Here is a 22843-nt window from a genome sequence, read left to right on the forward strand (position 1 = left end):
TTTCAAGCAGAGGGAGCCCTGGAACATACTTCAGAAATCAAGCAGCATTTTAATAGTTGTGGTAGCCTGATAATGAAAATTGAGGAGGGGACATATTTCTGTGAGATCCAGAGACATGTGATTTGTACTAGGAACTGTGCTTAATTTATGCTTTCTGACAAAATAAAATAAAGGCTGCATGGACACCCTGAGCTAAACAATCTCACACTTTTGCAACAGCCCAGGTTAAGCCTTCTAATAACTTCTAATCTTTTTGAGTGCCAGTTTAAGTGCCCACAAAAAGCCTGCATTCTCCTCTGCTGCCTTCTTCCTTTGTTAGCTAGCATCTCAACAACCTACCTGTGGTGACAGGGAAGACAGTTGAAGTGGGTGGTAGGATGCTCCAGCTCCATTGTGGAACATCATTTCCTGCTAGGGAGGGCACTGGGACTTAAACTTTCAGAATCCCTGATGGGAAAATGACTGTTTTATTCCCACAAGGGACAAGGTTATTGGACTCTGACATTTCTAGTAGAAATTTATGTGAATAATGCTTTCTTTTCATTAGAGGTGATAAGACTGGTGATCCTAGTCCTGCCTCTGGTAGAAATGGTTGCCCCAGCAGAGAGGATTAGACAAATTAATAGAATCATAGAGCTGGAAAGCACCACAAGTATAATCTAGTCCAACTCCCTGCAATGCAGGAATCTGTTGCCCAGTGTGATGGCCAAGAGTTGAGAATCCCCTATTCAATTCTACACTTAGGGTTGAATTCACTGAGTGACCTTTGCCACTTCACATCTCACTCCAATTTTCAATTTGCAAATACAGACCTACCACTTGGTAGTGAAGCCCTTTGAACACTGCAAGTGTGATGTAAATACTAAGAATTATTACTAATCTCTCTTGAAGCTAAAGAACAGGTCAGTAATTTAGGAGTGTTGCAATGAGAGTTGCTGTATAAAACCTGTTCTTGTTCTTTATCTGTAGATTACATCTGGCTGCATCTCCAAGTAGCATCTAATGCTATCTTCATAGAATGTTACAGAAGAATGATTTTGTTTGGTAAAGCCTCACAAGTGGTCCAAGAAAGAGCTTTCCAATATTTGATGTTTTCTCACTAATGGTAAGTTTCTCCAAAAGTGGTTTACTACATTACTTTATTTATATAACTAAAAACAACCCCAGGAAATCCCCCCCGAAAAGCACATTTTAAAAAGTATTAAATAGGTTGCTCTGTAGTGTCAGGTCCAGCTGGTTTGAATTCAAGACTGAGGCTTGCAATTTGCTCCACAGCTGGCTCCTACCTGCCTTGCTAAAATGTCTATCTGAGCCCATTGTAACATAGGAATTTCATGGACCGTTAAGGGTGAATGACTTTTCTGTTGTAAAAGCAGCTGGCCGGTTCAGAGCACAGGGTTTAGACTATCACGGTGCTACTACAGATTTCTATTGAATAATCAACACCAATACTTTTCTGCTTGCAAACCCTCCCCTTAAAAAAACAAAAACCTAGTTGGCAATAGGATTTCATGAGGGCTATCTTAAGTAGTAAGTGGAGGTGGCAGGTTATGCTTTCCCTTTCCTATGCCTGGTTTTTTGTTTTTTTTGCTAGCAAAGACCTGTTGCCCCTTCTAGCCACTGTTGTTTCCTTCACCCCTCCAACATTAAATGTTTCTGGGGTGGAGAGAATGGAGGAGTTGCCTAGTAACAGTTCATGTACTGTAGTACAGCTTCTGGATCAACTGATTTTTCAGGATGTTGTTAGTGTGAGAGAGATTGTAGCAGAATGGAAGGAGAGAGGTGCAACCTAGAGAAGAGAAGGCAAGATTAGGAGGTGATAGTCAGCTCTTAAGTTCTTGCCTCTGCTCTTCCTCCTCCTGGATCAGCTAGGGGCCATACATGATGTAAAGACTGTCAGTGGCTAATTTCTGTTTTGAACTGAATTACCTATCATGTTAAAGGAACTGCTGTTACAGATCACAGGTAGCATATTTTAATGCTATAATACAGGCAGCAAAGTTACCATTTTGAATAGTGAGATCAATACAGGGAGAGATGTTCCCTTTTTAAAACAAAAACCGTAATTGAAAGGGCATGTTACCCTTGCAGACACTTACTGGATGAGGACTGCTTTCCATGATGCAATTTGCACTTGAAATAACATTTCTACAAGTCACCCCTCTGGGTAGGATTTATGCCCATGCCTAATTCAAATCAGACATGAGTGCCTAAAATCTGGAGGCATCCCATAGAAATACATCCTTACTGCCTTGCAATAACTCATGGGAATGATTTGCTGATGGACTCCTATGAGTAAAAATAATACTATGGTGAATCTGCCTTTTCTTTATATATGGAGAACCAGCTTTTATTTAACTCTGCTAATTCACCAATGCTTGTGGAGTGTTTCTTCCACTCCCACCATGCACACATACATTCAAAACCTTCTAACCACTGCCACCATAAATTGATACTCTGTTTACAAAAGCCTTAATCTATACTTCAGTTGGTTACATTTAAGACTTATGTTTGCTGTAATAAGGCCACTGTATTCTTCAGGGGTGGCCTGGGTAGTTTTGCTGCCCTAGGCAAAATGCCCTTTCACTGCTGCCCTCCTGATACCCTGCCCCCTGCAGATCCAGACCCCCTCTTTGCCCCTTCTACCACTACTACCTGCACTACTACCAGCTCTGCAATGTTAGCAGTGAGGGCAGGAGTGCTGTGGTGGCAGCAATTGTGGTATGGGTGTGCAGGGCTGGCAGCGGTGCAGTGGGGTGGGTGGGTTGGGGGCCGGATCTGCTGCCTTAGGCAAACTGCTTGACCTCACCTCATGGAAGTGCCGGCCTTTGTATCTTTAAATGACAGTTAACAGAGGTTTACATAAGTTTGGTTCACAAAGTGTAGTTTTTAACACTATTTAACTTACCATATATGCAGTTTACCCTTAGTCCATCTTCCACAATCATTCTTACCACCAAGTGGACTTCAGCTAGTTTCTTTTGAGCCAGATTGCAGGCATTTCTCAATGTGCGCAGATTCAGAAGCTCCTTGCTGAATTCTGCTCACTGCTCAACACCCTTATATAGACTCAGCAGTCTGAGAGTCCTCAACACCACCAAGACCAGCTTTGTCAGCACAGGCAGGGAGAGCTCTGGGCTGCAAGGCAGGTGGTAGAATCCCTAATCTGTCCCAACTACCCAATGCCAGGAACACACACTCTAACCCCCCTCCGCCCCCAACTGGACAAAGAGCCTTGAGAGAGAAAGGGAATTTATATAGACTACAGCAACTCCCCCTCCCTGACCCTCAAGTCTACCCTTACGCTGCACTGAGTACTCAAGTGGGCACAGCTGCATGAGAACCACTCCGTCCTGTTCAACCATCCAGGTGTCAATGATACAGACCAGATCGGCCTCCTCATCTATATTCAGATCATGCATGAGAGAGGTCTTACTCAAAGTTGACCTGACATTCAGCAACAGTAGACCTGGGGCTGGCTGATAGGACAACTGCAATTCCCCAGGTTGGAGGAGGGGCTGGCACATGATGCAGTCACTAATCGCCTGTGCTGTGTGCCCCTTACCCGGCCTGTCTCAGCCACCTATCATAGCATAGCTCCCTGTGCCCTAAACCACTGTGATTGCCCCCTACTCCTAATTTCTCAGGCACATCCTATGCCCCTCTATTTTAAAAGAAAAAATCCTCCAAATTTTAAAATCCACATGTTAAAGCCATTTAAGAACAATTTAAAACATTTTAAACAGTTGGGGTATTCAAAACAGTAGCAGAGCCCCCAACCGAAAGCCCTAGGCAATACCCCAACCTCATTGTCACAGGATGGCTGATATGATTACCGGTATTATTTGGGGGTATTGGACTATGCTTTTATGTTTTTGCTCTGGGTGCTCATGATTGACAGCTGAAGGCTGTGGTCCAGTGAAGGAAGGCCCACAAAGGCAGGGAAAAGGCACCAGTACCAGGGTTTGCAAGTGTGCTTTTAGGCAGCAATGTGAATGCAGACCCACATAATAAATGTCTTTCCTTCACTATCCCTCAGCTTACATGTGCTTTTACGGTTTGATGTTTCTGTACACCCTCAAATTAATGGCTCATGGTTTGTCATGTCAACTGCTGTATAGGTGAAGGAGATGAATGTAGTTGGAGTGCAATTACGAGCCTGTGGCCATGTGGTTTAAGTTCCTGGAGCATAATCTGCCTGAAACAAACTGTACACTGTGTTAAAACATTCTGACAGAAGTCTAACCTTTAGCACCTGCACTATGTATTCTAAGTATGGGTGTTAAAGTTTCTAGCTAGCACCCTTGGCTTTTTTCCTGTAATAATGCTGTGGAGGATTGCTTTTATCCTAATCGGTGAAACAACACTTTTCTTCTTGCTATTATATATATATATATATATATATATATGAATGAATAGTTTAACATTTATGTGAGAGACTTAGTTGTCCAATTCTAGTGTACATTCTTTTGTATGGTGAGGTACAGGATGCTGGCTGAAGTTTGAATCTTAAAATATTGGATCTCCAGTTTACTGTTAATTCAGAATACCAAGCTAAATAGTACAGTGTATGAATTTTCCTACATCTGCTGGTTATGTGAAATAAAATTTTGGAAAATGGCTATAAAGATAATAAATATGTAAAATCCATACCTAAACCAAATCAGTCAGCTGGATTTTTTTGGATATTAAACCTCAAAGTATTAATATGCAAATTGACTGCCGCTAGAATTATATTTGAAAGATTTTGGAAACTGAATAGCAGAGCTCCCATATACCAGGTAAATAGGAGATGCTATAACTAAAGTTACAGTTCCGTAAAACAAATAAAATAAAATAAACAATTTGGTGAAATGAGAGAATCGTGGTAGAATATTTATCTGCTGTGATATTAATGTAGCTTGTTTAAACATTTTAAACCTAACATAAAGGGATGGTGCAGTGTAATTAATTTATTTACTGTGTATGAACTGCACCCACTTGATATGAATGACCTAATGATCTCATGTGTTAATGGTAAACTTGTCCTCTAAGTCAGTGTTTTTCAACCACTGTTCCGTGGCACACTAGTGTGCCGCGAGATGTTGCCTGGTGTGCCGTGGGAAAAATTGAAAAATTCAAGAGAATTACTTTATATATAGTCAATATAGGCACAGAGTTAAATTTTTTAACATTTTCTAATGGTGGTGTGCCTCGTGATTTTTTTCATGAAACAAGTGTGCCTTTGCCCAGAAAAGGTTGAAAAACACTGCTCTAAGTATAGATCCTTATGGAACTAAAATAGCATGGGGTGGGGAGTGCTGGCAGGTTTGAGGAAGCCCCAAGGTTGCAGGATAAAAAAATTACTAGGAAACCTTCCTAAAATGTGGATATGGGGGGTGGGAAATGAGATAATTTGAAATTACAGTCGTACCTTGGTTGCTGAACACCTTGGAACTTGTGCGTTTTGGCTCCTAAACGGTCAAAAATCGGAAGTGTGTGTTCTGGTTTCTCAACGATTTTTGGAAGCCGAACATCCGGCGTGGCTTCTGCAACTTCCGCTTGGCTGCAACCACAGTAAACACATACAGAGAGTTGTATACAAAATTATTCACAAGTCATCTTAATTTATATATAACTAGCTGGCCCGGCCACGTGTTGCTGTGGGTTTTTTTTTTTAATTCTCCTGACCCCGAGAGTATTCTGGAAGCTCCTGTTTTCATTCTTCCCTGTCCCTTTAGAGCAGGGGTCAGCAATCTTTTTCAGCCATGGGCCGGTCCACTTTCCCTCAGACCATGTGGTAGGCTGGACTATATTTTTTGGGGGAAAATGAACTAATTCCTATGCCCCAAAAATAACCCAGAGATGCATTTTACATAAAAGGACACATTCTACTCATGTAAAAACAGCACGGCGGCCATTTTAAGTGAGGGCACTGGGGACCTTAAAGAGCATTCTCCCCCACCCTAGTCCCAAAATTACGCACCCCAGCCACACAATCCCCTCAGAGCCGGTCTTACTCAGTGCAACCTCTCAGGCATGCCTCCTGCTCCGTTTTTTTTTCTCGCCGCATGCGAATCTACGGCGGCCATTTTAGGTGAGGGCACTGGGGAACACCCCCAGCCCCCCCCAAAGCAAGTTTGCCTGTGCCACGTTTCCACTGAGCGGTTTGTGTCAGAAAGTCCTCAGGTGCTTACAAATGGCAGTTATAAAATGGTTTGTGTCAGAAAGTCCTCAGGTGCTTACAGATGGCAGTTATAAAATGGTGGACAGGGCATTGTTACTCTGGCCAGGTCTGATGATGTCGACGGGCGATCCGCCTTTCTATTGGATGCTGTTGGAGTCTTCATTCCTTTTGCTGGTGAGGTATAATAGGCGCGCCACTTTTTTGCCTTTATTCTATATTTTAGGCATGACAGGTGTGGTTTAAAAAAAAATTTATGATGCCAGATCCTTCCTTGATGGTCATGTTACACTTTTTACTAATTTGATGCGCTTTGGTCCAGCGGTTACGGAGAATATCGGTGTCCACCGCGCACACAATGGGAACATTTTTATATATATAGATAGCCCAGGTATACAGATAAAGGTAAAGGTAAATGACCCCTGGACAGTTAAGTCCAGTCAAAGATGCGCTCATCTTGCTTCAGGCCAAGGAAGCCGGTGTTTGTCCACAGACAGTTTTCTGGATAATTTTTTTTTACAGATAAAAGAGGGTGGAGAAACACGTGCTAAAAAGGGACACCCAATCTTAAGGTCTAGGTAGGTGGTCAGACCAAAAAGTCAAATGGCAATTCAGAGGTCTTGAATCTAATTGTTGACTCCACAGAAACATGGAAAGATTTTGCTAAATTTGAGTTTGGACTGGTATCATAACAATATACAGATTCAAATTCTGACCTAAGAATCTCAGAGATGGCCATAAGAAAGCACTGAATGTTGGGATCAGTGAGTATTGCCTTAGCAACATGCTCTATCTAGACTGCATTTGGGTAGCCCTTTACAGTTATCAAGCTAGGTTTGCTCAGTGTGGTCATAGTCCAGCAGTCTTGCAGCTGGCCCTAAATATGTCATTTGCTTTAGCAAGTTACGTGAGACAGCAAAGCATGTGACTGGGATAGTTGCCTTTGAGGTTATAGAGAAGAAAAAACTCAGTAGCTATGACCATGTGAGCTGGTTTGAAACCTATGGAGCCAGGGAGCTTTGTCCATTACTTAAGATGATCCTGTACTAATTGTAATCATGATTAGGGACTATTGAAGCATGGAAGTGCTACTGACACCATGCAGAAGCCTGCTCAGCCTCCACCTTGGTCCTTTTCATGAGAAAATAACAATGTTCCTTAAATTCCTATGAATGTTGGGGTTTTATTTGCTGGTTTTCTGCCCTTTTTTGCCTTTAGGGTGACTCTAGTTGGCTGCTAAGAATTTTATACCCTTTTCAAAAAGAAAGCTAGGCTTGAGCATTAGAACTGGCAACCCAATTATTCATGACAAGGAAGCTCATTCTTACATACAGGTACAAGCTTCGTTTAATGAAAGGTGTCCCCTCTTCCTTTTTCATGGATTTGCTTCACATCAAATGTTTCTCCTCCCTCCCCCATTTCTCTCAGTTTCTCTGACAGCAGAATTCTAAACATTAGCCTAATATGCTTTCCTGTTTTTATTTTTACATCCTCTGTTTCCAGTGATATGTCACCTCATCGTATATATATTCCCTTTTGCAGATGCTTCCTGCTCAAGTGTTTGGGGGAAGAGGGGATGAGAGACTGGTGAAATCTGCATAAAGAACTACTGTTTATAGCTATATGATACAATGTTAAGAGTGATGCTGTATAATATGCCTTCCTTATTCCAGTGAAATTAAAATTAATTCTAATTAAGTGCAAGTTAACCTCTGCACCCATTGCTAATGAATGGAATATGCGGTGTTAGAAGTTTTGTAAAATCACTTTGAAGTAAAATGTCATTGTATATGTATCTTGAATTTTTAATCTGTTTAACTGTTCAGTTCTCAGTGAATTATTTGGAAGCAGCAGTTCTCAGGAATGCTGCCTTGTTTGCAAACAAAGGGTTGTATCCAATGTTAGCCTTACTCACACTAACGTGGGCTCATTAATTTCAGTGGGTCTACTCTACTCCCAGTAGAACTTATTTCTGTGAAATAGTACTTAAGTTATCTCTTGAGAGAAACAACCTGACAACATTCTGTGCTCAAGCTATGGCTCTTGGACAAGCTTGTAATGAGCTGGTGATGTAACTGCATTTGTAGTTACTGAAGGCTGTTTTCACTACACAACAAGTGTTATACCTGCACCATAGAGTTCAAGGCAGTAGTAAATTCCACAGTCCTGTGTGGAGGTACCGAAGCTGCCTGAAAGATCAGCACATGCTTTGCCAAAGGGTAAAGCAAAATACAGTTCTGATGAATGCAGGTGCTTTTTTGTGGAAATGCAAATCTTTGAATTTAGTAACAATGCAGTTCTGTGTTTTACTAACAATAGAACCAGTTGTTTTTGACTGGGATGTCAGCCATCATTTCTCTCACAGGAGCTGTAAAGCAGAATCCTCTTCTTTCAGTCCCCACTTTATATTGACCACCCATGTCCAACACTTAATAGTTAATGTCTTCATATTTCAGAATAACGAGGAGGTAGGGAATATTTTTTGAAGAAATGGAAGAAAGTGTGAGGATGACTGGGGTTTGGTATCTGCCAGAAGAAGACACTGTCTAATCATCAGGGTCAATGAAAACAGATGTTTGCTATCCTTTTGCAAATATAAACAAAAAAGAACATTAACAAAAAAAAGCATTTTCCTCCACAGATCTGCGAGGTAGCCTGCTTCTCACTACAGTGGGCTGACAAGTAGACAGTGATAAAAGAATGGAGATAATCAAGACAAGCATTTTAATGCTTTGACACAGGTTATGTTTTCATTAACATCCCATTATTTCCTATATGTACAGCAGAATGGTCAGAAAGTACTCTCCCAGATATGCAGTGTGAGAAAACAAAAGTGAATTCTTCAAAAATACTTATCCTGGTTTGATTGCATGGGACTGCCCCAACATGTCACAGGCTCAATGCATGTGGCAGGCTACACTCTGGACATTGTATTTTCAACTGGACAGGAAGAGAGTGATCTGAAAGTAGGGGATATTCCTGTTGAGATTTAGGCTTTCAACACCTTTCCCCCCTTTGCAGAGCCAAGGGACTTTTTAGGCTGATTGATCCAATGGGTTTCCAGAAGAGAGAGATTTTCCAGCCCTTGCTGACCTCTGCAACATCTGAATGGTTAGGCCATTGACAAGAGCACCCTCTCCCGCTTCGTGGAACGCACTTAGCTCCATGGTATTCTTCAGAGCTTAGTGTGAGGAAACAAGCTGGGAGACGTCTCAAACACCAGTGTAGGAAAACCCAGGTTGAATGAAATGGAAAATTGGTGAGAGCTCATCATTGAGCCTACCTAGTGGCAGTGAACTCCATTGCATCCTTATTGTGCCACCCAGCAGACCTTTTCTGGGTGGTCCAGGGCCTCTTGCAGTCTGGCCCAAAGGAGGTGGCAGAATTGACGGTAGCTCTCTTGTAACTTGTTTGCAAAGCATTTTGAGAATAAAATCGCTTGCATTCACAAGGATCTTGACTCTGCTTTTATAGCAGACGAATCTGTAGATGAAGCAGATGAAGGGGTGTCAAAAGCACTGTCTGGTCCAGTTGTGCTGAATGAGTTTCATTTGGTAAGGCTTGAGGATGTGGCAAAGGTGCTTGGATCAGTCAGGGCGACCACTTGCACTCTGGACCCTAGACCCCCTTGTTGATAAAAACTAGCAGGCAGGGGACTGCTGCCTGGGCCAGGGATAGGCAGGGGCGTACCTAGCTGCTCTGGCACCCAGAGCAGCAGGGGCAGGGTGATCCGCCCATGGGGGTGCCGTGGTGATCTGCGCATGGGGACACTGCAAGAGTGGGTGGTCCCTGCCTGTTTGAAGGAGGCAGTGGTAAAACCACTCCTCAAGAAACCTTTTATGGATTCAGAAAATCTAAGTAATTGCCAGTCAGTTGCCAATTTCCCCTTCATGGGCAAAGTCCTTGAGCCAGTAGTCGCAGATGAGATCCAAGTGATTTTTATTTTGATCACTTCCCCGTGATCTTCAGATGAAGGGCAGTATACAAATAGTAGTAGTAGTAATAATGATGATGATGATGATGATGGTGTTCTGTGTCTGTAGGAGACACTGTATGTAGTGCCTTTGTAACTACTTCTGTAGTTTATTACTAGAAGATGGGGACTGTCTTTGTTATCCTTTTCCAATTTCACCCTTATTTATCTTGTATACTTCTCACCAGTTACATCCTTCAATTTGTCTCACTCTCCCTACATCTTCATAACACACCTTCCATGCACTTGTAAAGTGCTTTAAAACTCAACTTCCTTTTATACAGAGATCTCCAAGGAGCTTAGCGCTCCTATGGTTGCTGGTTATTTTTGCTTCTTTGACTAAATAGCAAGAAGGAACAGTGTTTTTTTTACATAGTTATTTGCCATTAAATGCAATTCTGTATGTATTTGGGGGCAGATCTTAAATCTGTTCAGAGATATGTTCTAGGGATGTGTCCTCTGATTTGGGAGCCTTAAGGAAATTGCTGTAGCCAGAAGTATATTGTTGGCATGACAATTGGGATTTTCATCATTTCCAGGACACATCCTCTGATTGCAGGAGTTGCACTTAGGCTGTAAACCTGTGACTAGGTTGTACACTTTTAGACTGGGGATTTATGTGGTTGAATGCTTCCCCATACCAAACTGCCTCCATCTTGAAAACTGACATGCTAGGTGGAAGTCTGCTATTCTCCCTGACATGCTTGGGTTTTCTATGTGCAAAAAATTGGTATGTGTGTAAGAACATCCATTTTTGTGAGCTCTACCAGCAGTCAGAAGTGGTACAACCCAATTCCAAGTGCATTTAAATATTTATAAGCTGCCTTTTAAGTCCACTGAAGTCAGGGAACAAAATATAAACATAAAAACCACAATAATGTAGTATTTTAATAAAATATTGTTAAATAGCTATAATGTTGGCTACCCCTGCAATTCTACATGAACATTACACCCCTGCTTTAGGCCTTTAAAAGTTAAAACCAGTACTTTCAATTGGGCCCTAAAATGCATCAAAATAATAAACGTTTTGTAAATGAAATTATTCTCCTTTAGAGCAGTGTTTTTCAACCTTTTTTGGGCAAGGGCACACTTGTTTCATGAAAAAAATAACGAGGCACACCAGCATTAGAAAATGTTAAAAAATTAAACTCTGTGCCTATATTGACTATATATAAAGTAATTTTTCAATTTTCCCCACGGCACACCAGGCAACATCTCGCGGCACACTAGTGTGCCGCGGAACAGTGGTTGAAAAACACTGCTTTAGAGCTGCATGATTCTTCAGTTTGTGTAGAAATTTTGTATTGAAAGTTACATTGTTTACATTAACTTGTATGCTGAAATAGAGGAATTTATATGCAGAGTTTGTGGTGTTGTGGTGTTTTATGTGAAACTCAAAATTATGTTGTATTAATACACTCCAGCTGAGGTTTTTAATAGGGAAGTGTTTGTCTTCGCTTGCTGCAATGCTAGCTTTCATAACGGAGAGGAATGTGAACGTGTGCTGCTCCTAGCTCTATTCTGTGCTGTCATGGACTTTTTGCTTGCAGTCTCTTTATTCAAGTGCTAAGCCTTTGTTTATGAGCTTTTGAAAGGATTATAGCTAGAAGTGGCATAATGTTCTTGGCCTATAGAAGAACATGCTTGGAAACTTTGCATAATTAATCTAAAAGGGAGAGGGCATCTTGCCAGTGATGAGGTGGGAAGTGAATGTTGTCCTTTCTTTCCCTAGGAAGAGTAGGCAAGCAGAGAGTTTATTTCTGTTAATTCTTCAGAAGGAAAGCAGTTCAGGCTTCCTTCCTGGAGACATTTTCACCTTTCAAAATCACTTTTGTATAGAAGAGTGGATTTGTTGGTATTTGTTAGATACTCCTTTATTAATGCTGAACTTGGTTAAACACTGGTGTTGCAAGTTTGAAGGTGGTTAGTGTCCTGGGGTTGAGAATCAAAAGATTTGTCTACAATTGCCACTCAGTTTTGTCTTCAGAAATGCTGTGGGAAAGAAAATGAAACTCTTTAAACCAGTATTGGTTGCATTGACAGTATTTTGGGGAGACAGCCAAGTGTTGTGGTGCAGGCTGCCAGACCTGGCATGAAAGCTCATGGTTGATTGTGTTTCTCCAACTGAATGCAAAGAAAGCATGAGTGCAAAATGCTCGGGAATTTTTGTTACTTGGAATAAGCTTGCAATCTTATCCAAAAGCAAGCTTTTGAGCTAAAAACACATTTGATAGCATTTCTGCTCAATTGGGCAACATCTTTATTATGGCCAATCAACATGTCACAAAATAGTGAGGAAGCTTCTGAGATTTCCTGGGCTCTATTAGGTTTGATAGTTAGTTCTAATAAAGGCATTGGCTTTCTGTGGATTTTGGAGTTTTTTCCTATGACCAACACAGCTACCTTTATGTTAGCTAAATTGTTCTTTTAAATTTTTAACATTTTTCTTCCTCAAACATATTGAGAGCAAGAAATTCTTCTGTTGAGGTATTTGAGAACAAATGTAGCAGTTTTAGCGTCTATGTTGCGAAGTTTTTGGCACCTGGTGATGACCCTCTTATTTCCAACGTCCTTCAATCTTAACTGGTCAGTGTTTTCAGATCTTTTGTACAATTTCAACCTTAGAGTTTCAGAATTAGAACTAACAGAAATCAAACAAAGTGGAGTTGGAAAGGATCCCGAGGGTCATCTAGTCCAACTCCCAGCAATGCAGAAAACTCAACACACAGTGCCTCATCCAGAATTAAACCATACTGCACCTTGCTTAGCTTTGTAAATGTGCTAGCAGTTTTATTGCTGCACCACTAAGGTTCCTGTGTTCTCCTGTAGGTTTTTGAAATATCCATAGAATCATATGGCTGCAGTGGGTTATGACCTTCTTGCGTTCAAACTATTATTGTAACTGAGAGCTGATTGCATTCTTTAGCTCGTTGAGGAAAGGAGGGAGATCCAGCTCTTCCAAAACAGGCAGAGTCAGAATGCTGTCAATTGCAGTACCAGAGACTTGATGCTGTCAATTGCGAGTACAGTTCTTGATATTGTTCTGTCCATTGCTTCATCCATTGCTTCATTGCTGCAGTCTGATGATCTCTCCAGACAAAGTTTTCAGCAGTCCAGTTTTCCTGACTGTTTGTCCAAAGACTCTTCATGCCTTTGTACATTTTGTGAGTGCTGCCACTATCAGCAGTGAGTTGAATACTCTGACACATCTTTAGCCAGTAGTCATTGGCACATTGTCCGGCAATCCGCTAGGCATCACTCTTTGCCTTTCTCAGTGCAGCAGGCATCTTCTAGCAGGGAGCACACTTACTGTTTTTCAAGTTAATGGCTATCCCTCACTCCTGTGAGAGCTAGTTCCATATACAGTGATACCTCTGTTTAAGAACATTCCTGTTTATGAACAATTTGGTTTAAAAACTCCGCAAAACCGGAAGTAGTGTCCTGGTTTGCGAACTTTACCTTGTCTAAGAACGGAATCAGAATGGTGGAAGGGCACCAGTGGCGGGAGGCCTCATTAGGGAAAGTGCGCCTTGGTTTAAGAACAGTTTTGGTTTAAGAATGGACTTCTGGAATGGATTAAGTTTGTAAACCGAGGTACCACTGTAACTATGTGCTAATTGAAGAAGTACCGGTACTTTCTTTTCTCTGTCCTGAATCTTCCAACATTCTGCTTTGTTTGATTTCTATTAGTTCTGGTGTTATGAGAAAGGGAGAAAAACTTTTCTTTATGTACTATTCCCATTCTTATCCTGCTACCTCTTGCTCGCCTTTTCTCTAAACCAGTGGTTTTCAACCAGTGTGCCATGACACCCTGGAGTGCCTTGAATGATGGTCAGGGGTGCCGAGGGCAGCAACACTGACCTCTGTCCCTGTTTCCTTCCCTCCCTCGTCTGATGCCCCTCCCAATGGCATGCACAGCTGTTTGTTACAGTAGCCCTGGCTACAAACTCCCCAGGTGAATGGTGCCTCTGGGGTTGGCCAGGGGGTACTTCCCAGGTTGCTGTGAGGCAGTGTGAGGAGGCAGCTCTCTTTGGGGGGGGGATGCAGCTTAGAGACCAGGGGTGGCAGCAGCAGCTGCCCAGAGGACTCCTAGGGAGAGGAGAGGAGGCTGAGGGCAGTGGTGTACTGAGGGGGGGTGATGAGGGCGGAGCGCCCCGGGTGCCAGCCTGGGGGGAGGGTGACACTCGGCACCACCACCCCACTACCAAGCCACCGCCCGGCACCCCTTCCATGTGGCGGCTACAACTTTTAAGGCTGCAGCGCGTGAGCAGCAGTACAGATGCCTGTCTGTGCTGCTGCTTGCGTGCTGCAGCCTTAAAAGTTGCCACCACCGCACGGAAGGGGTGCCGGCCACTTACGCCTGGCATCTTGGATGGAGTGCGCATGTGCTGCTGCTTGCGTGCTGCAGCCTTAAAAGTTGCCACTGTGCCTGCATGGAAGGGGTGCTGGCCGCTCGCGCCTGCCATCTTGGGTGGACTGCATGTCCACACATGTGCACTCCACCCTGGATGCTGCGCATGCATCGTGATGTCATGATGCATGCATTGTGACGTCAGTGCTCGTGCGCTAGGGAGCGGTGCCCCACCCCCGGGGTGGTGCCCCCGTGTTTGCTACTCCGGGCGGCAAAGCGGCTCCGTATGCCACTGGCTGAGGGAACACTTCATAAGGGAGGGTGTGAGTGCTGCCAACTCGGCAGGCAAGGGGTGACACAACTGGGCTCCTGAGACCCACAGAGGTGTCACAGAAAGAGAATGCAGTTGGTCAAGGAAGCTGTGGACCCAAAAAGGTTGAAAAACTCTGCTCTAAACTATCAGGTCCAAGCTGCTGCATCTTTTCCTCATAGGGGAGTTGCTTCAACATCTTAATTTCCCCTTTCTGAACCATGCATCTCCCTCTTTCCTTGTGCCCATTGGTACTGTGCCCTTAGGCAAAGTCACAACAAAGAAGATCATGTCTGCTGGGCAATGTATCACATTGCTTTCTGCTTGTGGAGCTTTGCCTATTATGAGGGTTGTGCTAATCAGAAGTTTAACTGGCTTCAGGCAAAGGAAATTAACAATATTTCATAGAATTGTAGAGTTGGAAGAGACCCTGAAAATCATCTAATCAAACCCTCTATAATGAAGGAATATGCTGCTGTCCCTTATGGAGATCGAACCTGCAACCTTGGCATTATCAGCACCACACTCTAACCAAATGAGCTAAACTCACCAATGCCTTTTTCAGTATTCAATTTGTTATAGGTAGTGGGACCTAGTTGTGTTATTTCTTTGGCACAGAGAACATTATCATGCTGGTTTAGATCCTAGTTATATCCTTATGCCTTCTGTGTGTTGATTTGATTTATTTAGTACTTATTTTCTGTCTGCATTCAAGCTGCTGTCTCCTTTTTCTTTAACAGATTCTGTAAAAGATTTCTCTGGTGTAAATAGTAGAAATTGTCAAATGGTACTTCTTATATTTACTACTGCTATTAGAAACAAGAAATGCAAACAGATGCAATTTTCTTGATGTAGGATTGCTTTGGGTAAGATCCCTTTGCTCAAATCTCTGATCCTAGGAAGAGACTTCTAGGTTGCAGGCAAATTTACAAGCAGTATTGTATTAAAATTTCCTTGTACAGCAGCACAAATAAATAGAAAACAAGGGCAGAGAGCAAGCATCATGCTATGAGAAGAAATTGCATCTTTGATCTGCAGGCTCCCCCCTTGCACTCCTCAGGAAATTCAGGCTTTGCTTGCTGACACATTTGTAGACAAAGAGTTTCTTGATGTTTTTTTCTTTATAATCCTTTGCCTGTGGGCAACTGAACTAATACTCGCTGACATGCTGGAAGGCTTTTTCTCCATGTTGGCAGAATACAGAAGTTCCTGACTGTTCATGATGGTAATTTTGTGTCTTTGCATGCCTTCTCTTCTCCTTGCCGCCTCCCTGAGTTCATTTTTGAGCCAGGCAATTAATTGTATTTTGTATGTACAACCTGTGCAACAGGTAATTTTCTGTATTTTTATTGAGGAAAAATGTGAACCAACAATTTGTGGGCAACATAAAATCAGATGTTAATTGAAAGGCAATAAATGATAATGACCACTAGAGAAGCCCCTTCCATGAAGTCCCTTTTAATTTTTAATGCAGATAGGGTGGATAAAAATGATATTAAAATTGGAATTTTAAAAAATAAGAATCAGCAAATACCAAATTTCCCTCAAATGATAATGATGTTAAATCTGGATATAAGCATGCTAGACTCTACAGTTCATTTCTAAACTGACCAATGGAGAGTTGGTCCATTGACCAATTGCTAAACTATGGGGAAGGGCCATCAGTTAGTGGTAGAACATTCATCTTTCATGCAGAAGATCCCTGGCCCAATCCCTGGAATCTCCAGATAGAATTGCGAGAGATTCCATGTCTGAAATCCTGAAGACCCTGCTGGAAATTCCTTCTCCTCTCCTTACACTATCCTCTTGGGTGACAAAATAAAAGTTTGTCTTGGATCTGTCCTCTGCAAACAAAGGAGGAAGCATGGTTGCTTTTGTCTTCTTTAGATTAGTTAGGTTAGAACTTGAACCCTTGTCTACCCATCTGAAGTTTCTGAAGAAGTGTGCATGCACACGAAAGCTCATACCAAGAACAAACTTAGTTGGTCTCTAAGGTGCTACTGGAAGGAATTTATTTTATTTTGCCTTGTCCACCCATGCTATGCACTACTTGTAGTAAAACCATTTTTTTTTTATTTTCTTACTTTACAAATATATCTTTGTGATTGCAACAGGTAAAGTCCACTTTCTAGCCACACTTGGTGCAAGCTGTGTACCAATACAGTCATACCTCGAGTTGCGTACGCTCCATGTTCCGTATGTTTAACTTACGGACCTCTGTGACCCGGAAGTCCTCCCTGGAGCGCCCACGGGTGCGCAGAAGCGCAAAACCCCCAAACTTCCGGGGTTTTTTTGGGGGGGCGTTCGTGTTAAGCACGCCACTGTTACGTAGCGCAATCTGGAATGGATCGCGTGCGTAACACGGGGTACCACTGTAGTCCCAATAGAACTGCTGCCAGTCAGCGTAGACAGTACTGAACTAAATGTACCAAAAAGGCTTAACTTTGTATAATGCAGCTTCTTGTATTCCTCATGACATATTGAGTTAAAGAAGACTTTTTAAATGTAAATTAAGAACAAGCTGAATCACTTCTCACATATGAATATTTGCAGTCAATCTAGAAGGGGCCAAGCCCCCCCCTCCAATTTCAAGGAGAGGGCCGGGCCCCCTCAATATTCCATGGCCACGATGGACCTACCTGCGGCTGTGGTGGGCCTCATGGGGCCTACCCACAGTCACAACAGACCTTGTTGGGTCTCCTCCAACCATGTGACATCACACACACACATGCCCCCCTCCCCATTTTGGGCAGAACCTGGTGCCTGTGAGTCTACCTATTGGAGATACATTCACTTTCACTTAATGAAAACCAAACAGCCCTAGTCTGCCTGGTAATCATCAGACCATACTTTTAACTACTAGCCATGGGCATTTCATTATTATTTTGTGAGGATGGAACTGGGTCAACAGAGAATGAAGCAGAAAAGAAGCAGCCCTGGAAAAAGGAAAGACTAAAATTGCCTATACTTGAGCTACAACAAATTGTGGTTGAATCCTAACAGTACTGAAGGTACTGTTATTGGGTGACAGGGGGCAGGTGGGTGTGAGGGACTCCCTGAAAGACCAGATGCAGAACCTCGGAGTCATTTGATTCACAGCTGTCCATGGAGGCACAGGTCAATTCTGTGTCCAGGGCAGTTGTCTACCAGCTCCATCTGGTACGCAGACTGAGACCCTATCTGCCCACCTACTGTCTTACCAGTGGTGCATGCCCTGCTTATCTCCCGCTTGGACTACTGCAATTCGCTCTATGTGGGGCTACCTTTGAAGGTGACCCCAAAACTACAACTAATCCAGAATGTGGCAGCTAGACTGGTTACTGGGAGTGGCCACCAGGACCATATACAGTGGTGCCTCGCAAGATGAAAATAATTCGTTCTGCGAGTGTCTTCGTTTAGCGAATTTTTCGTCTCGCAAAGCACCAAGGCAGAATAGCGTTTTTTGCGGAAATTCCCCCCCCCCGTCTTGCGAGGCAAGCCCATTGACTTTTTCGTCTTGCGGGGCAGCCTTCCGCTAGCGAATGCCTTTCGTCTAGCGGGGCACCACTGTAAAGGATCTTCATGGGCTCTCAGTACATTTCCAAGCACAATTCAAAGTGTTGGTGCTGACCTTTAAAGCCCTAAATGGCCTTGGCCCAGTATCTGAAGGAGTATCTTCATTCCCATTGCTCAGCCCAGACACTGAGGTCCTCCTCTGAGGATCTTCTGTTGGTTCCTTCACTGTGAGAAGTGAAGTTACAGGGAACCAGACAGAGGGCCTTCTCAGTAGTGGCACCTTCCCTGAGAAGCACCCTCCCTTTAGATGTTGGAAGATAAAGAATTACACAACTTTTAGAAGACATCTGAAGGCAGCCCTGTATTGGGAGGTTTTTAACATTTGATGTTTTATGTTTTTAGATATGCTGTAAGCCGCCCAGAGTGGCTGGGGAGACCCAGCCAGATAGGTAGGGTATACATAATAAAATTATTATATGCTGGTGATATGTGTTGAAGAATTTAGCTGAAATGGCAGGAATGGTTCTTTAATGCACAAGAAAGGTTGAGGGATGGAGTTCTTGTAAAGCATTTTATTTTTGTTTAATACTTTTGTGTGCATGCACACTTCTTTAGATATGTACACTGAAACGGAAGTCACCAGACCCTTAAATATAGTGAGGGAGTGGGGAGGGGTATTACTCAGAAGGGTGGTGGGAATGGGTGATCAGCTGATAGGTGTGGAAAACCTGTTGACAACTCTTAATGATTGCAATTGGTCTGGAAGACCAATCCCCACTCCCTCACTATATTTAAGGGTCTGGTGACTTCCGTTTCAGTGTATCTGAAGAAGTGTGCATGCACACGAAAGCTCATACCAAGAACAAACTTAGTTGGTCTCTAAGGTGCCACTGGAAGGAATTTTTTATTTTATTTTGTTTTGAATATGGCAGACCAGCACAGCTACCTACCTGTAACTGGCACTTGTATTTGCATTGGATACCAAATTTTAGGCTGCTTCAGTCCTATACACACATACCTGTGAAATGGCTTTGACTGACTGGCTAAACCAGGTGAGGGTATGTGAAGACAGGCTTCAGCAGACAAGACCAATAGTGGGTCCAATTGTAATGAAGGTGGTTTCTACACGTGCTGCAGGGGGAAGTGAGGGCTCGTCAGATGGGGCTCGTCAACCTGGGAGGAGTCTTGTGTCTAGAAACTAGTCATTTCAGCTTCTTCAGTATCTTGCATTAACTTTGTCATACTAATATAGCACCTAGGATGGTCATTCTTGCATGCTAATTTGAAGGAATAAAAACACCCAAGTGATGCATTTGATCAGAGGCAATTCTGGCAGCAGTCTCCTGGCATACAAAGATACCCCAAAACTGTTACTGTTCTCTGGCAAAGAACACTTGATCTTACAACATATTCATACTGTTGACTTGTGTCAGGTCTGGATGGTGAGTCGGTTGCTGTGGAGAAGTCAGTTGTTGGGATTGTAGAGTAAGTCAGAAACAAAAGACAAGCCAGGAAACAAAACCGAAGGGCAACCTGAGGTTGGGACTATAGGAGATAGGAACATGATGGAGCTCAGGAAGAGCTTGTTGCTCCAGCAAGGTTTAGCTGGAACATAATGCTCTCTCATTTTTCTGTTTAGGAGGATCCAGTAGCCAGCCAATAGGGTAGGGGATAGTAAACTGCCTAGGTCAGGGGTGTGAAACCTGTGACCCTCTGGATTTTGCTGGACTACAGTATGACTACTATCATTCCTAATCATTAGCTATTCTTAATAATAACTGGAGGGCCACAGGCTCCCCCTTTCTGGCTGAGGCAGATGCTGCAACAGCTCTGACCAGTCAGCTCACCTACACGAGGGTAGGGCACACCAGTGATTGCAGTACCAAAGATGGCTCTGAGTGAGCAACTTGCTCTTGACAGATCCTGGAGGTGTAGTGAGGCCTTGTAAGTATCTTCCTCCAATCTACCTTTCCCAAGTTTAACAAGCAAAGCCAGTCCACATTTGGATGCAACGTTAAGTTAGAATAGGACTTTAGCAATTCCATATTCCCATTAAACTATAGTGTATTTTAACTATTGTTTAAAGTGATGTGCAAACAAGTCCACTTTTTGGGGTTGACTTACACAAGACATTGGGTGCACATCAGCTTGCATTCATATTACTTACAAACAGTAATATATCTTTGGTAACTAGGTCAATACTTACCGTAACCTTGCATTTGAATAAGGAGAGGTTCACTCACTCACTCACTCACTCTCACACTTATGTATAAATGTAAATTTCCATTGCTTTATTCACTCCCCCACCCCCACCTTGATCTTTCCTACTCCTGGCAGCAGTGACTGCACAGAGGTGCCCAAGATACAGATTTATCTTCTCACCCTCCTATCTCTCTCTGTGAGAGTGAGTGATTTGGTAGAAAAGCCTCATTCATTTTTCATGCTCAATGAGCAATACAGCAGTTGACTGTGTTGGCAGAATTCTTGATTTAAATTTATAAACACAGCCGTCTGTAAAAGGGTGAATTGGGCCAAACTAGATGTCCAAGCTAGATGTGGTTTTAAAAGTACATAGCAGTTAGAGGCACTAGTGGGACTTTTTCTTGGATTGCAATATTAGCTTTCAAGAGAACTTGGGCTATAGTAGGGAGAGAGTTAAACTTCCCCTCCTCAGCTACAATGGTTGTGAGGCTGCTCAGGCTTCTCCACAGCTGCTGATTATGTAATAAAAATGTATACATTATTTGCAGTAGTGTGGTGATAATTGCTTATGGTTTGCTCCCAGCTTGGAAGAGGGCCAATAAACTAAGTTTAAGTCCTGAAAAGGAGGAGACCTTGTGGGTGAGAGGTTTCCATGTCCAGGAGATAGGTCAGTTACCAATTCTGGATATATATTTTTATTTATTTAATTAAATAATTATGGTTAGAGCAGTGTTAGAAACTGAGATATGAAAGCTAGGAGCTAAATGGCAGCTTAAACCTAGGTTATGGGCACAACAACGAAATGTCTAGGCGCGCCTTTTATAACAAGAATGCAAAGCTGAAAATGAATTAACTACAGCTAAAATATGTTTATTTTTACATGATCTAGTCCTTCCCCTGCCCCCTAATATTCTTAAAAGAGTCTCTTCCCAAGTCTTCAGAGAGTAGCTAGAAGTGGGGAGGCAGAAAAAGGTCATCCTTTCCTCTCTGCAGTTTTAATCTGAAATCTGAGGTGCAGTACTGTGCCCAGAGCTCAGAAACTGCTCATGCTAATGAAATCCCCTGCTGCAAAATGCACCTAGAACAATGGGAGCTTCATACACTGGGTTAGAGCTATATTCCATCTAAAGGAACAAGTACCGGTATGTAGTGTGAGGGTGCTCATGGAGAGGGTGCTTTCTGCCACAAGTGGTCTCTGACTAGGAGCGTCTTTTACTGGTTTTAGTTGGTTAGACAACTAGTATGATACCTCAACAAAGACAAGTTGGCCACTGTGCTCCTCACACTTATAAACACAAGAATGGATTACGGTAATTTACTCTGTGGGGCTTCCTGTGGACTGAACCTGAAAGCTGCAGCTGGTGCAGAATGCAGCAGCTAGGTTGTTGACTACAGCATCCTATCAACATTATGTAACACCTCTGCTGAGGGATCTGGGCTGGCGTTTTGCTTTTATTATTTAAAGGTTTAAACAGCTTGGGACCAGATTACCTAAAGGAATGCTTCATCCCATGCATCCCTGCCTGGCAGCTACCGGTACATTCCTCAGATGGGACAGTGCTGAGAATACTGCATACCCTGAGGCACACTTAGTAAGTACTAGATTTTTGTGTGTCAACTCCAGCTGTCTAGAGTTAGCTACCAACTGAAATATGACAAACACCTAGCAAATAGATATTTAGGTGGCTATTGAAGTCATTTTTGTTCAATAAGACTTTCTCTGACATGTGACCTCATCATTCTATGGACTACTAATTGTAGAAATGGGTTAAGTGCTTTTAGTTTGAGTCTGTGAGATTATTTTATGTTACTATACACTGCTTTGGTAGCTTCTGGTTGTGAAGTGTTGTATAAATCTACAAACAGGCGCCTTCCTTGGTTCAGCCATGCCCAGACTTCAAATCTGGGGGCAAATCTGAGAAGGAACAAGGGAAACAGGACTTCTAGCCGATTGCCATACTTTCAGGCCCTCAATGAATCCACATATCACTTTCCCAGGACTGGAGATAGCCAGCCAGGAACAGGGTTGAGACCCTCTCTTATCTCCCACAGGAACACAGGAGCAGAGGAGTTGTCAAGCCAGGCAGAAACTTCAGAACTGCCTTCTACATGTCTGTAAGGCTACTTGGGAGAATGAGGAAGCACAAGAAAACACCTGTCTGGATTAGGCCTTGGCTGAAAGGAAGGGGTAGAGCTCATCCAACTCCTATATAAACTCTCAGTCTGAGCTGCTTTGTTGATGAAGCAACAGTTCAGTGCTCTACCTTTCCAGACCTAGGGAATGGACAGCACCTGTTCTGGGAACACTAGGGTACAGATATCATCTGTTCTAGCCTTTTTGAAGAGCTA

General features: G+C 42.8%; 1 protein-coding gene across 3 annotated transcripts in view; it reads left to right on the top strand.

Moving 5' to 3' along the window:
- The first annotated feature begins 998 nt into the window (after nucleotides 1–998).
- The window catches only part of LOC117056348 (ankyrin repeat and fibronectin type-III domain-containing protein 1-like), a 371686-nt gene continuing 349841 nt past the window's right edge, over nucleotides 999–22843 (top strand). The window contains exon 1 of one of the 3 annotated variants that reach the window (XM_033166584.1): nucleotides 999–1105. The gene's annotated coding sequence lies outside the window, so the exon portion shown is untranslated. The remainder of the gene's footprint in view (nucleotides 1106–22843) is intronic. The other 2 variants (XM_033166582.1, XM_033166581.1) reach the window with 2 other exon arrangements.

The sequence above is a fragment of the Lacerta agilis genome, chromosome 13 (genome assembly GCF_009819535.1).
Source record: "Lacerta agilis isolate rLacAgi1 chromosome 13, rLacAgi1.pri, whole genome shotgun sequence".
In the NCBI taxonomy this organism is placed as follows: domain Eukaryota; kingdom Metazoa; phylum Chordata; class Lepidosauria; order Squamata; family Lacertidae; genus Lacerta; species Lacerta agilis.